The 15476-nt window shown below is 41.4% G+C and overlaps 1 protein-coding gene across 25 annotated transcripts in view; it reads left to right on the top strand.

Annotated features, from left to right (window-relative positions):
- The window catches only part of CALD1 (caldesmon 1), a 287937-nt gene that overhangs the window by 234012 nt on the left and 38449 nt on the right, over nucleotides 1-15476 (top strand). The window lies entirely within an intron of this gene.

Here is a 15476-nt window from a genome sequence, read left to right as displayed (position 1 = left end):
AAAATCATCACCTAAAAACTGATTCATAAGTTATCAGTGTAGAAGGGATTATTCAGACCAAGTATGTTGAGTAAGAAAAGACCAGCTCTGAGGAAGACACAAAGGAAGGTACCAAATGAATGGTGGGCAGAGAACCTCACAAAGGAGAGTAAGATCAACAGTGTTAAAGATTTCTACGAGGTCAAATCAAATGGGGCCTGAAAGGGCCCTTGGACACATCATTCCAAAGTATTGCCCTAGAGAGCACGAGCCCGTAATGCTGTGTCACTGGGAGTCACGGCTACTAACATCCGGATCAAAAATAGTCGACGTAGTGTTCTGAGACAGTGAGTAGCCCAACCGCACTGTTCTTTTGCATGTGTTGATCAGCTGGGCAGGTGGTTATGAGGTCTGCAGATAAAATAAAATCACTTCTCGACACATCCCCAGGTGAGTTTAGGTTAGCTGCAAAGTAGATTTAAACTAACATAAGCTTAACGATGAAATAATGTAAAAATGACAAGACTGTTCATGATATGGTAGAATCAGCTACTTGTGGTTATCTTAATGATTTATCCCATGAATTACAAAATCCGTTTTAACTAGAACACATGAAAACAATTCTGAAGGACCGGCTAAGACAAACTTGCTTGGTTTACCTACCTGTATGGAATATTGTTGCTTTCCACAGATGTTGCAAAAGGCCAAGACCAACCCTAAGCTTGAGGGTGAGAGGAGAGAGAATATAGAGGGAGATAAAGACTGTATAAAGGATGATGCTACAGGAGGGGGAATTATGGGGGGAGGGGAGAATGCATTAGAGCAACAGGGAAAGAAAGCATTTCTGCTCTGTTCATGAGAAACTCCAAGGCTGGTCGTGTGGCAGGAACAGAGGCCAGCTGATGGCAGGTGTGCATGTGCACACACTCACTCACACACCAGCTCTTGAAGCAGGCCAGGATCCACTAACCGACGAGAAAACACTGGTTGATTCAGTTTGACTTTAGTCCATGATAGTTGATGATATTCAAGTCAAATGCTTTCCTGTCCACAACCATTTGGTTCTTCCTTCCCAGGAAAAATATGCATTTTTCCAAATCTAAATTTAAAGGAACTTTCAGTATGTACTGACAACATAATGCCATCTACAGAAGAAATAGCATTCAAATGAGAAACAAATTTACAGTAAATACATTGGAATGTTGGCATTTTGGGCCAGAGAGCTAAATTCTCCAGGTACCTACCCACGCAAACACTAGCAAGATGGCTTTGAGAAGTAGCTGTTTCCAACTTATAGTGGGAAGGAAGTGAGAGAAATGTTAAGTGTCAGGGGTTCCACCTCCTATATTTTTGGCTAACCTTCTTCTGTCTCCAAGCATAGCCTCGAAGCTGCCACTAGCCCTCCCAGATTAATTTAATAAGGCTCTGTTCTATTACTTCATAGTGTTGAAGTTCAAACCTGAGGGATCCTTGGTGAGTGCTCAGGCTTCAGCTTCTGGAATTGATGATCAGAGAGCAAGTCCCATGACCCAGGCAGTTTCACTATGGGCACAGCCGGGTTTCTTGGTTCATATTCACAAACCGTTGTGGAGAGTCTGCCCTCTTGGCAACTCACAGAGTTCTTGAATGTGTGTGTATGTGCAAAAAAAAATTTTTTTCAAGGCCATTGGGTTAGATTAGAAATCAGCAAACTTTTTTTGTAAAGGGCTAGATGTTCTAACTTCAAATTTGTGATAAGTACACTCGCTGTCATAATTACCTGACTGGCATTGCACTGTGAAAGCAGCCATAGATGACCCGGGAATGACTATGTCCCAATAAAACCTTATTTACAACAATAGACTGTGAGCTGGATTTGACCCTTGGGCTATAGTTTGCTGATCCCTAGCTCAGATGACTGGAGCTGTTTGTTCATTGAGAGAACACCCTAAGAAAGCTCGTACAGTATCATAGGTTAGAAAGAAAACCAGTGTGGGAACCAAAGCCCTGCATCTAGACCTGATTTTGAAATTGTGTGACTCACTTCCCCTCTTGCATCCCAGGTTATCGTGTATAAAATGTGGAGCATGGATTGAAAATTACCTCCAAAATGCCTTCTAGTTTAATTATTCTGTGGTTTTAATATCTTGCCCACCTTGCCACAGGGGTGGATTTCACTTGGGATCTGCTTGACAAGTACAGTAATTGAAATTTTGATGTAACTCTGTGTGGGAAAAATAAGTACAAGACAGTGGAGAAGGTGACAAAAATAAAAAAGGACATAAATGCCATCCTGAAAAGTAGGAAGTCATAGCTTATTGCTCTTGAAGGATCCTCCACTGTGCTTCTGTTCTCAGTGACTTTAGGATTCACTGAACTGAAGTCTCCTCTTGCAGCTAAGATTTATGGAGGCCCTGATTTGGGGTAGCTGGCCTTTTACTTCTCAGGGAATGCTGCAGAGTGAAATGAAACACCTGGAGTGGAGACTGCAACCAGCAAATCCTCCCCGTGTGCACCCGTAGGGCCGCCGCCATGGAGGGAATCTCCCTCCTTTAGCTTTGTAAAATGGTCAGTTCACTTTTCCAGTTATTGGAAGCTGTCCTTCTGCGTGTGCCAAGCACAACCGGAGTCTTGCTAATACTCTTCATGTACTCCAAGCCCTGGCCCGACTGGATTGTTTGCTTTCTCATGTCCATATTTCCTGATTCTGCAGCCTTGCTATCTGAGCTCTCTGTGCGTGTGGAAAGATCCTCTTCCACCCTCCTCCCCCGCTCCGGCCCCAGTCCTAAAAGATCTGGCTCAAATACCACTTTCTCTATGAAGTCTTCTCTCTGATCCCTTGCTGGAATTGTCTTCTTCCTCCTCTAAACTTTGTCACTTTACCTGTCTCCTATGATATTTAACACATTCTATGTACTATTACATTCTTACACATGTCTTAACTTCCCTCCCAGATTATAAGTGCCTTTCAGGATTTTAATTCATCTGGGTTTCCACCCTCAGGGGCTTGAATAGAGTAAATGCTCAGTAAATATGTTGAATGGAGGCATCAGGTCCAGTCGCATAGGTGCCAATTTGCATCTTAGAGTAGCACTACCAACCAGCATCCCAGTACTGAACGTTGAGATGCCACGTTGCCATCTTGCACATCATCCACCGCCTCCATCTCAGAACCTAGGCTGCTCAGAGCCCACCACTCTGATGTCCCACTTGAATTTAACTGTCCTCCCCTCAAAGTCTAGGTTCCCACATGATCAGTGGTATGGTTGTAGTGAGGAATATACACAAGATTAGAAACCCATAAACCAATGCCAATGCTGTAACTTTGTGATGTGTAATGAGAAAAAAAAAATTTTGAGTGAAAGATCGGTTATCTCCCCTACTGAAGCTGTGCCTCTAATACTAGGTAGCAATTTTAAGGAACTAGTGATTGCACTGGTATCTAATCAGAAGGTAGCATCAGCCTTGTTGGTTAATACTCTCTTGTTGGGGTGAATCTGCTGAGACAGGACAAGAACCTCAAGCAATTCAAGTGCTGTCCAAGAATGTTTCTAATGCCCACGTTTCCCTCTCTCAGGGCCCTGGTTGTCTGATTCTTAAGCTGTTGGTGATTTTAATTCTGTTAACACACACACACACACACACACACACACACACACGCACAGGAGCTTACGTATTTAATATAACTCTATCTGTTTGAATGTTCACATTTTTACAGGGGGCTTGTATTAAGTTTAACTGTAGAAGAAAGGTTTGGTTTGGTCTGTACCAAATCACAAGAAATAGGTGTCCGCTTCCTTCCTTCTACATGGAGCAGGCCCCATGTATGGTAAGGTCTCTGTTGACTTAGGAAGATGACCCTCCAAGTGCAGAGCGGCCTCCTTGACTTCTTTTCCCGACAGTAGGGAGGTTGGACCCATAGCGGTCATTGGCTCCCAAATCCCTGACAAGCAATAAATGTTCTTCACCTAGGTCCAAAATTCCAGGATTTGGCCTTTCATTTTCCATTTCCTATCTCTACTCAAAATTTGTCTTTCTGTTTGCTACAACGTGTAAACAAAACTCTGCAGTTCTAGCACATGCAGGGGAGGTGTAAGCCAGCTGGATGTTAGGTAAGTTTGTGTAATACCTCTGGAGTTGGGGAGGTAATAATCACCCCAAAATAGGCTTCCTTGTTAGCATAACAGTCATTTCCTTCACCAGAGTTGCTAGAAACAATGCTCCAGTGTCCTATCTGTCAGTATATTTGAGCTTTCTGTTTCTGAAGAAGAGAGGAAGGACAAAGGAGGGGGGTAAAGATGGGAGGCCATGCCACCCCAAGGGAAATGGAGCCAAGAGAGCACTGGGAAAGAGGAAATGAATACTAAATCTTTTTCCAATTAAGAAAAATGAGAGTGGAAGCAGGAAAGCTCCAGAGGGCACTTTAGGGGGAGGAGAAGATCATAAAAAGCCTGTTATGAAAATCCATTACCCATAAATTTCCTTGTATTAAGCTCTGCCTGTATAGTGAGGATGCTGAGAATCCTCTCTGCTGACACAGGACATGTGACTTCAGTTAGCAGTACCCACATGCCATGTACCATTTCTGTCGGCATGTCTGGAATACCGCTGCCCCCTTCCAGGAATTCCCTCTAATTAGTCACAGGTTCCTAATCTCCACTTAAGGACATCTTGTTTTTGTTTTCCCAATCACTTTGTTTCTTCTGTCCAATGTTTAGCAATGTGATAGCAGTACCACAATTCAGAGCTCCACCACGTGAAATTACGGACCTTTGTACTGTATCACACAAGTATTTCCAATTTGGGGGTGAGATTTAACATTCTCAGTCATCTTAATTATAAGACTGATCTGAGATGAGTTCGTATTTTTACGTTTGAAGATAGAAATGGAAATTTCTGTTTCCAGGAGAGTACGTCTTTGTGAAAAGAATCTGCTTGTTTATATATCTGTGCTCACATGCATTTGCATCCAAATCGGCCATTGGAAATGTGGGGGTTTCCCTTTGAAGCAGTTTTTTCCTCAATAGTATATCCATGTTTAGCCATGCATGCAAGAAAAGTAACTGGCAAAATGTGGCATTGCCAGTCATAGACACCTGGGTCTGATGAATTGTTTTACCGTGTTTTACTTGAAAAATGTTACCTGAGCCCAAGGTTTATTGCCTACATCTCCTATGCACATTAAAGCAAGATTGTCCTTTAATAGATCCAACAGTCAGAAAACAGCCCCAAATCGGATTTACCTTTTTATTGACAACATGTTTAAAAGCCTAAGTTTATTGATGATCGTTATTTTACTCAAGATTTTTATTAGACAGAATCTTAGGTTGGGAATGCAGAAAATGGCATATTTATGAAAACACGAGTAGTAATTGGGTTTATCCTGTATCAGTCACATTTTATACCCGTTGAATTTCAGATTAGAATTAAAAGACTGGAAAGTTTGGTTAGTTTATTTTCATTATCTTACTAGCCTCTTAAATATTTCTTTTACTCTTTGTCTTCTGTTTTAAATCGAGGCTTAACTTGACTGATCAAGTGAGAAGTAAAATATATCTTCATCATCAACCTTCTCCTTCCATACCTACACTTTCTAAACATTTACACATTTAAAAAGTGGACTATCTGTAACTGACTAAGTGTATTGTTTTAATAGGGTGGGGTAGTGGGAAAGTTGCAAAGTCAGTCCTGGTTGTGGCAGCATAGATTTTAGTTTATCTCAGGAAACTGCCATGGAATTATCCCTCTAAAATCTCTATTTAATGGGCTTGACAGAGTCATTCTTCCTTGAAAAAATAAATGTGAAAAAAATAACAATGCAATAAGAAAGAAAAACCAGATTCTATTCATTTTATTTCTACTGAGTATCTCCACCCATCTATGGACTTTTAAAAAGAACATGGTACCGCTTGAATAAGAAGCTAGACATTTATCCTATTCAGAGTGTAATCTCAAGAAATGTTTGGGGGGTTCCCACTGTGGCTCAGCGGTTACAAATCCAACTATTATCCATGAGAACGTGGGTTCGATCCCTGGCCCTGCTTGTGGGTTAAGGATCTGGCATCGCCATAAGCTGTGGTGTAGGTCACAGACCTGGCTTGGAGCCCTCATTCCTGTGGCTGTGGCATAGTCTGGCAGCTGTAGCTCTGATTCGACCCCTAGCCTGGAAACTTCCATATGTTGTAGGTGTGGCCCTAAAAAAAAAAGAAAAAGAAAGGTTTGAGAAATCCTGTGTCTTCTCTATCAGTATAAACTATAGCCATTCACGTAAACATAGATGAATCTCAGAGGCGTAATGTGTGAAAGAAACTCATTACAGAATGCATACAGTATGATTATGCAAGGGTCTAAGAAGGTAAGACTAAACAACAAATTGTTTAGGATGCATCTCTTAGGGGTAAAACTACAAAGAAAAGCAAGAGAATAATTGAAATTGCCAGAAATTCATGCCAGAGCTTGTCTGGAGGTGTTTGAACAGAGATAGAGATGGGATGAAGAGGGGTACAGGAAGATCTCAGGGTGCTGGTGCTGTTCAAGCTTCATAGCAGGATCATGGGTATTTGTTTCACTGTTCTTCTTTCAGGTGGTCATGTACACTCATTTACAGATACAGCTATAGTTCATGCTTCACCTCTCTTTAATTTAATATATTGACCCCAATAATTAGAATTTATCCTCTTAAAATTTCCTGTGACCATCTGTATCAATTGAGAAGTGAGTCTCTAAGCTTAAGTGTCTGCCTGTCCCAGCACAGGGCCATTCTGAGAACTGTGTTCCCATAAGCCCTCAGTTAGCTATACAACCCTGAGTCAGAATCAGAACTCTCTGTACTCCCTGGCTTCCTTCTAACCATACGTGACCAATCAGACCTCTATTTGTTTGACAGATGTCCCAGTCCTAATGATGCTAAGAACCAACCTGCTATAAGAGCGCGTGCAGGCAAGGTGAAGAGGTTTTTCTTCTGCTGCCTGCTGTCGTGTCTTTCTACTCTGCTCTCTAGTGCATGTTCCCCCTTCATGGTCTGGGGTTATAGAAACTCATGTGATTACGGGACATCAGCATTATGTAAAGCATATGGTAGGCAGGTGGTGATAACGTGTGGCGACAACATATATAAGAGCACTAAATTGTGCAAGCACACATCTTACTATGGAGAACCAAAATTTACAGCTGGTATGCATATGGCTGGCATGCAGACCTTAGTAATTCTCAAATGCATGTGTGTACAGGGAGATAGGGTGGGATGTACATCTCTTCCTGGATCAGTTTCTTCAAAGCCATGTATCCCCTTGCACGTCTGCACTCCCATAAAAGGCACACCTCTGATACTGTTGACTATTGGCTATTAAGCCATGTCTAAACATATTCTGAACTGAATTTTTTTATATTTTGATTCGTTTCCTCCACTCTAATTTTTTATTTTTTATTTTTATTTATTTATTTATTTTGTCTTTTTGCTATTTCTTGGGCCACTCCCACGGCATATGGAGGTTCCCAGGCTAGGGGTCAAATCGGAGCTGTAGCCTCCGGCCTATGCCAGAGCCACAGCAACATGGGATCCGAGCTGCGTCTGCAACCTACACCACAGCTCATGGCAATGCCGGATCCTTAACCCACTGAGCAAGGGCAGGAACCAAACCCGCAACCTCATGGTTCCTAGTCAGATTCATTAACCACTGCGCCACAACGGGAACTCCCCACTCTAATTTTTAATGCTTTTCTTTTAAGGACCAGAGGGAAAACATTCAGAATTAGACTTTATGTGCATTAAATGAAACCACAACCTTTTGCAGACACCACATATATAAAAAAAATCGTATTTAAGAGCCTCAGATGTATCTATAAACCTCTTTTAACTTTCAAATATACAATAAATCTACAGAACAAATATGACTCACTTCAGTAGCTCAGGATTTTCCCTCCTGATCACAGCACTGCCTAAAATTTTACTGAGAGCATATGAACAATTCACTAAGCTAACTGAATGTGTTTGGAGAATCTGCTTGCATTTCATATTATGAAAGAAAATCACTGGGGCTTTTTGGTACATGAAAAATAATACCGAAAGTATGTATGAATCATTTTGCCTCCTAATGGTCGATGAGCACATTTTCAGCCCACATGAGGTTTTAACTCTTTAAGTTGGATTTAAGTTGGATCCCATATTAAGACCCAGGTTAAGAAGACATCGGCAGAACCAAGAGTAATGGAAATCAGATAAATGTCGTGGACTAAGATGTTCTCCGAAGCCTTAAACTCCAGGCAGCCTTCCTCCTGAGTCTGCCTGCACGGGGTGTTTACAGCTGCAGAAAGCTGGGGACAGGATCACGTTTGGGACCAAGTGTCTCAGTTACAGCCTGGAAGGAGTCTTTTTCAACCAGCACTACCTTCTCTCAAATGACTCCTTACAGGAAAGCAGAGGTACAGGAAGATGCAGGGAGATGAAAGCTGATCTTAGGGTTCCGCTCAGTGTCTGCTGGCTTACAAGTTATGTGAATTCACAAATGATGAACTACTGGTAGGATTTCATCTTTATTTGCTCTGGTGGAATTTTAGGTGCAACATTCTCCTTTAAAAATGTAGGAATGTGGCCAAAACAATTAAGGAAAATCGAGAGACTTGAAACTTTGATCTGCTTGGGGACCTCTCTGAGTCTTTTGTACATCGCCACTGAGCCTCTTGTTTTCGCCAAGGTTTTCCTCACTTAACCTGTGGGTCTGCGTGTGAGTCTGTATGTGTGGATGAGCACTTAGAAAGCGCGGGGACTGTTAAAGGATGCAAAAAGGTTGGAAGGGACAATGCAACGTCTGTCCAGGGGCGGCTCTGGTGCTCTCTTTCTATATATCAGTGGTTCTCCAGCAGTGAAGTTATTGGAAGAGATTCCCAAATTCATATCCACACCAAATACTTTCTGTAGTCTGAGAAATAACTGCTTCACTTATGAAAGGCTGTTCTCCAAATATGTCTAAATGCAGTGGTTTATAAGACATAAATTCCTTTTTATACAGCGTTGAATTTATAGGCACTTTATAAAGCATTTTTAATAAATAACAAAAGTATAAGCCGTTGTCATATTTTTGATATTTTAAAGAGATCCACATTCTTAAAATATTAGTAACCACCGCTATAAGATATAGAAAATTAAATCTTTTATCTAGTGTTCTTAAACTTGTAATAAAATCAGCCCCCCTCATAAAAATGGTTATCACTTTTTCTTGTTCTATTTTTAAACACAGTTTCCTGATAAGAGATCTTGTCTTGTTAATAAAATGTTGTTGCCAACATTTTTACTTGAAAACGTTAAGGATTGTGTTCTATAATTTCAAATCAGAAAAGAGCAAAATTTTGAGGAGTTCCCATCTTGGCACAGTGGAAACAGATCCAACTAGGAACCATGACGTTGTGGGTTCAATCCCTGGCCTCACTCAGTGGGTTAAGAATCTGGCACTGCTGTGAGTGGTGGTGTAGGTTGCAGACAGAGCTTGGATCTGGCGTTGCTGTGGCTCTGGCGTAGGCCAGCGGCTACAGCTCCAATTGGACCCCTAGCCTGGGAACCTCCATATGCCACAGGTGCGGCCCTAAAAAGACAAAAGACCAAAAAAAAAAAAAAAAGCAAAATTTTGAAAACGATACAATTAAAGGAAACGAACATAACATTTTCAAACTATAGAGAGCATGGGGTTAAAAAAAAAAAAAAAAAAAAAAAAACCTCCAGGAGTTCCTGTCGTGGCACAGTGGTTAACGAATCTGACTAAGAACCATGAGGTTGCGGGTTCGGTCCCTGGCCTGGCTCAGCGGGTTAAGGATCTGGCATTGCCGCGAGCTGTGGTGTAGGTTGCAGAGGCGGCTTGGATCCAGCATTGCTGTGGCTCTGGCATAGGCCGGTGGCTACAGCTCCGATTTGACCCCTAGCCTGGGAACCTCCATATGCCGTGGAAGCGGCCCAAGAAATGACAAAAAAAAAAAAAAAAAAAAAAAAAAAAACCTCTGGGAGTTCCCATCGTGGCTCAGTGGTTAACCAATCCAACTAGGAACCATGAGGTTGTGGGTTCAATCCCTGGCCTGGCTCAGCGGGTTAAGGATCCGGTGTTGCCATGAGCTGTGGTGTAGGTTGCAGACGCAGCTCGGATCCCGCGTTGCTGTGGCTCTGGTGTAGGCTGGTGGCTACAGTTCTGATTCGACCCCTAGCCTGGGAACCTCTGTATGCCGTGGGAGCAGCCCTAGGAAAAAAAAAAAAACACACACACACAAAAAAACCCTCTAAACTATAGATGAAATTACAGTAAGAATTTTGCCAATATTGTACAAGTCTTAAGAAATATTTGTTGGAGAATACGGGGTGAGGGGGACATTGGGGCAAGGGAACGACTAGTGCCTCAACTCAGTATCTGATATGGAAGCTTCTGCCACTTCCTGTTCTTCTCTCCTAGTGTCCATTTAGCCCCCGGCCCAGCCAAATGCAAAAACATCGAGTCCTCAGTGGTTTCGTTATTTGCCATGTCTGCAGTACTTTTATTTATTTGAACTTTCTATCTAAAGGCACAGCTTGTAACATGATTACCGTGTTAGCTGAATCTACTGAGGCAGTAGAGGTCTGGTGGTAAAGACTTAAAACATCTTTGGTGTGAAAGCCACAGCATTCCAAGAGAGTTTTCCCACTGCATAGATCTGGGTTTTTCTTATAATATAACACCAGGGTCTTTAAGAAGTGGTTCTGGGAATGGAAGAAAGGCAGTCCTCTCTGCTTTTTTCATACCACCAACACAATCAAATAACATCATGTAATCATTATAGACATCTGAGATGGTTCAGCATTTATTCTCTCTCTCTCTCTCTCTCTCACACACACTCACACACACACAAACACACTCACACACACGATTGTGTCTCTCCCAAATACCCAATAAGCCATTTTGCTGCCCATAGCACTGGCGTTCCTGCAGTAAGGTCTAGCATTCCTTCAAGTGTTCTCTCGGAGATGAGCAAAGGTAGTTAGCCAGAAACAAAGCCTAATACTCCATAGTAAACCTGCTCACACCCAGCATGGATGAGAAAGTCATGGATTCTGGTCAGTCGAACATTTTACTTAGTAAGATGCTTTATATATTACTTGGGATTACTTGTCTTTTAATAAAATGCATTTGCTTAAAACTCTGATAAACATAGTTTAATCTCTCTCAGATGATTCAGAAGAACTTCAAGTCCTTCGCTGCCTCTGAATCATCTGGAAACATCAGCTGTCTTTGTCCTGTGGGATGCAGTTAGACTAGTTAATGCCAGCATCTGCTAAAGTTTCACAGAAAGAACAAATGGATTATGCTTTTATTACAACCCAGTGGGTGGTTAGGTATGATGGTTACTAGTCAGCAGCATTTCAAATATGTTTAAATCTGGTGTGTGGAAAATTAGAAATGTTAACTTTCTGTCTTTAACTGAAGCATAAAGCAGAGTTGTTGTACAATCATAGGGACCTATTAAGGATGCTGTGTTCTCATCTGTCTTTTTGGATAAAGTCTGCTTATGGCGAAATTAGTATTCACATGCATTGCTGATATTATGTCCCTTTCTGGAAGGCAGTTTGTCAAGGTGTATCAAAAGCCTTTCAATGAGTATACTTTGAAACTCAGAAATTCTAACTTTTGAGAGCTTTTCCTAGATAAGTAATTATATATTGATAATGGTGTCCTTTGCAGCATTGTTTGTAAGAACATCAAGTTGGAAACATCTTAACTGTCCACCAGAAAACTGGCTAAATAGATTATGGTACATTCAAATAGTTACTGTGTTCGTAGAATACTCTGTGTTGCTGTTGAAATTATATGTTACTAATGTATTAAGATAGTCATAAATAAGGTAAATTAAAGAAACTGCTTCTAAAATAATATATATAACGTGATCCCACTTTGTTAAAACTTAAAATATCAAAAGTTGTGGCTCAGTGGTAACAAGCCCTACTGGTATGCATGAGGATGCGGATTCAATCCCTGGCCTTGCTCGGTGGGTTAGAGGATCCCATGTTGTGTGGCTGTGGCTGTGGTGTAGGCCAGCAGCTATAGCTCAGATTCAACCCCTAACCTGGGAACTTCCATATGCTGCAGGTGCAGCTGTGGAAAAAAAAAGAAAAAAGCAAAAACAGAGTTAAATTATCTGTGCATGCATAGGAAAAGTTCTGGCAGAATACATCAGATATTATTCATGTTCACATCTGAGTGGCGTGATTGGGGAGCTGATTGGTTTTTACTTTCTCTTTTGTACATCTTGTCTAGTTTATGAAAATAATAAGTGTATGTTACTTTTAGAAGCAGACAGAAATTAACAACTAAGATTTTTTCAATTTCTAAAGAAAAACAAGAAACCTCTGGTGGTAGTAGGAAGGCAAACTGCCACAGGAGAAGGCTGAAAGTTAGGCAACCACTGTTTGCTCTGCTCTCTGAAAGCTAATGTAGGGAGGCTCACATCTGAAGAATTTCCACACATATCAAGTCATTTGGCACAGACACAATTTCACTTATAAAGTCAACTGATAGGTTATTGAGCCAGCAACCGGACATGTTCCGATTCAAAATACCCTGAAACCATTTTGGCTCCTTCTTGTCTTTAACTTTGAAAACAATTTTAACATGTTTCTTTATTAGTAGCAGTAAACAGGTTCTCAAAAATCTAGCTCTGGCAACTGTGTATCCTAGGCAAGAGTCTCTCAATGGAAAGGGATTGTAAACTTTAAACTATACCAAGCGAGGAGAAGAGTTAGAAGAAGCAGTGGATGTGATCTCTGGTGAGAAATCGGTGATAAAGGAAGGTTGAGTGTGACCTGGCCTAGAGAGATGGCAAATCTAGGTCGTGTCAGAGCTAAAAGCCAACAGCATCTGCCACGAGGCACGTTGGGTAAGTGGGAGGAGGAAACCAATAACACCTCCATTTGTTCAAATACAGTGGGAAATTAGGAGCTTCAAAAGAGCGTCCATTTAGGAGAAGGGAGAATTTGGTTTTTGGCCTAGGGTGTCCCATGTGGAGCTTTTATCTCTTGCTTGTCTTGGAAGAAGAAGGGCCCCAAGTAATAGCCAACTCCTCATGGCCGATCCAGAGATGCAGAAGGGCAAATTAAGACTGTCTGTTTGATTAGCTTGGGAAGCAGTCATTAAGGATTCATTCTTCTTGCTGTGGTTAAAGCTGTCTACTGAGAAATAAGCCAAAGGAATATTAGGCCAAGAATCTAAAGACTGAAGCCAAACCACTGGGAAGGGCTTTTGACTGCAAGCTACAATGTGATTGAATTAGAAAGGAACATTCGAATCATGTCATGCTGTCACCTCAAGCTCAACAGGCCTAAAATTGAACTCATCTTTCCTCACAAAGCAGCTCCTCCACTGCACTTTCCTAAGAACGACAAAATATTACCGTGTGGAATGCCTGCCCACAGCATACCTGTGATTTCATCTGATTGCCACCCACTTTGAGACAAGACAGTTTAATTCAGGCCAAAGGCCTGCAAGCTGGTGCGAGAGCAGTTCTAGAAATCAGGTTTCCTGAGCACTAACCTAATCATCATTTAAGTATATCACACTGCCACCTTCTCTCCACATTTATGGAAATAAATCAGTCAGTTTTATAGAATTACTAAGTAACATTTTATTTATATTGGCATCCGAGTATTGCACACTAGCACATTTTAGCAAGTATGAAGTCAGAGTTTCTGAAGCAGCGAAGAACAAATAAACCAACCTTCAGAATTGTTCATCTTGGTTTTTGTAAGATATCTGGGTGAAAAAAATGTTCATAACGTTTGTATAATTGAAGTCAAAAGATGGAAACAGATGAAGTCATCTAACTTCCTGATTTTGTAACTTGATTCTTTTCTGACCTGGATCTAAAAATACCTAGTTTGGTGGCTCAGCAGTTTCAAGATCCAGCATTGTCACTGCTGTGCCTTAGGTTGCTGCTATGGTGCGAATTTGATTTCTGGCCCCAGAAAATAAATAGATAGATAGATAGATAGATAGATAAAAATACCTTATTTGTAAATCTAACATGAGCAAACTATCATCAGTCATATTAGGTTTTTTTTGTTGTCTACATTTTATGGTTCTTCTGTTTTGTTTTCTTTCATTTGTAAATTATTTTAGCTTTGTCATCATTGGTAAGCTTGAAGCATTTACGTATCTGGATTTCTCTTTGTAGATATGTAAGTAACACTGTAAGGAAAGCACATTTGAGTCCCCTGATGGCTCAGCAGATTAAGGATCTGGCTGCGGTGGGAGTTGATCCCTGGACCGGAAACTTGCTCATACCAAGGGCATGGACAAAAAAAAGCACATTAACTCACCAGTGTAAAAAGCCGTCTGCTGCACAACACAGCTCCAGTGCAACCTGTGGAACCATCAGACTGGCTCTTCCCTGGACCAGCCAGCACTACATACCTCCCCAGCACTCTGTATCTCAGCACACAGGCCTCTTCCAAAGCAGCAAGCCATTTTCTCCTTTTTTTTTTTTTTTTTTTTTTTTTTTTTGTCTTTCTAGGGCCACACCCATGGCATATGGAGGTTCCCAAGCCAGGGGTCCAGTCGGAGCTGTAGCACCAGCCTATGCCAGAGCCACAGCAACGCGGGATCTGAGGCCCTCCTGCGACCTACACCACAGCTCACAGCAACGCCGGATCCTTAACCCACTAAGTGAAGCCAGGGATCGAACCCGCAACCTCATGGTTCCTAGTTGGATTCGTTAACCACTGAGCCACAACAAGAACTCCCACATCCTCTTGAGTCTGAGCATCTGGAGTTCCCCAGCTCCGATTCTTTACTTGGTAATAAGTGTAAGGGACACTTATCTAACTAGTGATATTGATTGTATAATTTCCCTAAATAGGTCTTTACTTCAGATAAATTACAAAAGCTAAAAACCATGTGTGCACGCAAAACCCTGTGGGCCCCTTCTACCTGCCTCAGCCCTTAGATTTTTACCTGAATGTACACCTGTGGATTCCATGATATGCCCAGCGTGTGGGGCATGGGACATTAAAGCCCATTTTAGAACAAAAGAAGGGCCTTAGAGGGCATTGCACCAACTGTGAAGCCTCCTGTATGTTGTCAATAACACCTTCAGTGAAAAAGAACTAAACGGAAAAAATGAAATCCAAGCAAAGAGGATATCCTGCTCTGGATTTTAATTAGTGATTTGGCTTCTTAATCCCAAAGCCCTGGTTTGGTAACCTGATTCTTTTCTGACCTTTGTGACAACATCTCCACAAATAATTCGTACAACATGCTGAATCTTTTTAAGCGGTGTTTGGATTACATTCAGTTCAACGCTTTGGGTTTCTGCTTCTAAATCTTACATGTTAACCATCAGCTTCGTAAAGAAATCCAAATATGCTAACCTGCAATCTCCAAAGGCAGTTGCTTTTATGTACATTTTTTTAGTTTAAGCGGTTATTTGATCATTGCAAATTATCCTCTGCAGCTCTTGGACTAATGCATTTCAGATACTTAAAAGTTTGAAAGCTAGTCAGATCAGGTCTCTAA

Source organism: Sus scrofa, chromosome 18 (genome assembly GCF_054392235.1).
Source record: "Sus scrofa isolate SSC_HxYL_T2T_F1_AM1 chromosome 18, Sscrofa_HxYL_maternal_Yorkshire_Landrace_v2.0, whole genome shotgun sequence".
In the NCBI taxonomy this organism is placed as follows: Eukaryota; Metazoa; Chordata; class Mammalia; order Artiodactyla; family Suidae; genus Sus; species Sus scrofa.
The sequence above is the reverse complement of the archived record's forward strand: the minus strand, read 5'-3'. Positions and strand labels throughout refer to the sequence as shown.